We start from the raw sequence: 2,587 nt of genomic DNA, 5'->3' as shown, positions 1-2,587 counted from the left end.
GTAGGGTACCTATTTATACCTAATAGATATAGAAAACATACCTCAGCTAAAATTGCCCCATCTTTGTCAGTCATTATTCGTTTCCTTAAAATTTCTTCTTCGTGGAAATGCCGTTCACAAACCACCTGACGAGGTTTTATTAAAAAGTCTTTCCTCGGAATTGCTTTGGTCCATTCTCGTAATTGAATATCATCCTTGGGAACTGTGAAAAAATGATATTTTTCTTTACAAGAATCGTAACCGGAATTACAACCGGGGGCAATACAGCGATGTCCTGGCATTTTTCACGCGGAACAAATTAACTTCTTAATTAACAAATCAACAACTTAATTCACTTAATCAACACAATAAAACAATAACTATAACAATAACAATAACACTACAACTATTTTAATGGTCAATCCGTATTCCGTAACGGGTGGTGAACTTGAAAATTAAGGCGAACAGAGCGTCGCGCTCCTAGCGGATTATATCAACAACGGCGACAATAACATCATCATAATTTTATACGGTCGGTATAGACAAGTGCATAGGCGTGGGCCACTGCATAAAATAATAATAACCAACAGACGGGGTTAGGCCACGGCTATAGATAGTACGGACGACCGACGTATGATTCTCATACTTGAAAAGTGTCTACCGAAATGATTCTCTATAATCAGTATTACAGTTAAATTAAACAGCTGGAGACTTAAGCACTAGGCGCTTATATGTCATAGTGGCTATCACGGAACCACAATTTACATTTGAAAGGTAATTGCATTTAGAGTCACTACAACAAATAAGCGCTAGAGCGTAAGTTTCCAGCTGTTTAATACTGATAATGGAGATTCATTTCGGTAGACACTATTCTAGATTCATTGGGCAACCATACTATCTTTAATCGTGGGTTGGGCAGTATCTACTATCGTATCTTAGATACAATTGTATCTTGTATCTTGATACAATTATATCGCGATACATTTTTAGACTATGTATCGAGTACCTATTTCACAAAATTATTTTGTCAAAAAATACTCGATACTTTGATGCAATACTTTAAAAAAATAATTTTATAGGATTATTTTTACCCGCTCATCTACCAAACGCGACTGTTAGACTATGTTTTAGTATACCTAATACTATAATAATATGCGCGTTTAATTTAAATTTATAAATCTATAGTTTAAATTTTAATTGCAGTTCAACTTGTACGAAATTATTTTTCAACCAATTAGCCATCATTATATCTGTGTACTGTGACGCACCTGCACATATACACGTTAAATGGGACTTTACGTCTTTACCGTACCTACATGAGACATCCATATCCGTAATCTATACGTCTATACAAAGTACATAGTGCATCATACTGTTCGTACTTGTAAACTGTATGTCTGTAGGTATAGTCTACCTTTCGCGCGACAGATGACAGCGATAAAGTATTTAATGAACACAATAATATATTTATACTTAACTAATAGGATATGACTAATTTTATCAAATGTATCGAGTATCGAGTATTGAGTACCTATCTAAATATTTAAAATGTAAGTATAGAGTATCGTGTATCTAAATACTTAAAATGTAAGTATCCAGCATAGGCGCAAATAGAGAGGGTCTTTAGGGGCTAAGACCCCCCAAAAATGTCCATAGCCCTCCCAAACATTTCCTACATTTTGTTTTAAGCTTATTCAATATTATCAAAGTAAGGTCCTATTAGTCCTATTAGCCCCCCCCCCCAAAAAAAAAAAAAATCTCAAACGCTATTTGCGCCTATGGTATCCAGTATCTAGTATCGCAATACTGAATTTTTAGTATTTTCCCCATCCCTGCCAACAGAACATATTATTATTATTATTCTTTGACTAAATGGGGTTACAAAACAACTGCTACATAAAACATCAGACTATACAGTCTATTCACATCAAAGTACATCGATTAATTTATTTCGTTTAAGCTACATATTCGTTACAATCCAAGTCAAATGTGGTGTAAATATGTCAAATATTAAGCCAATCATGATTATTTTACAGCTTGGACTTACTATAGCTCATAGGCGCAAATAGGGAGGAGCTTTAGGGGCTATGCCCTCCCAAAAATGTCCATAGCCCCCCCCCCCAAACATTTCCTACGTTTTGTTTTAAGCTTATTCAATATTATCAAAGTAAGGCTTTAGCCCCCCCAAAATCCCAAACGCTATTTGCGCCTATGCTATAGCTCCATATCTGCTGATAGCCAAATATTATGTAGGCGACTTAATATCAATATTTATAATTTTAACAATGTATATTTATTAGTAATTTCTAAAAAGCTAAATTTTTCAAAAATATAGGTATACCTACTTATATATATAAAAAAAAATTATGATAGATAAAAATTAACCATTATACCTAATTAGTTTTAATGCAATTTTCATTTGTTAAAATATTTTCTTTTTCTTTATAAATATCACTTAGCTTAAAACTATAGTATTGTAGGGACTTAACCCAAACTTATATATCCCCCAATAGAAACATAATTATGCTAAAGGGAGTTTCAAATATATTATAACTATTATTCTTTATTATATATTTATATCATAGTTTATATCATATTTACCACACTG

The sequence above is a fragment of the Acyrthosiphon pisum genome, chromosome A1, assembly GCF_005508785.2.
Source record: "Acyrthosiphon pisum isolate AL4f chromosome A1, pea_aphid_22Mar2018_4r6ur, whole genome shotgun sequence".
In the NCBI taxonomy this organism is placed as follows: domain Eukaryota; kingdom Metazoa; phylum Arthropoda; class Insecta; order Hemiptera; family Aphididae; genus Acyrthosiphon; species Acyrthosiphon pisum.
This window is presented reverse-complemented; position numbering follows the sequence as displayed.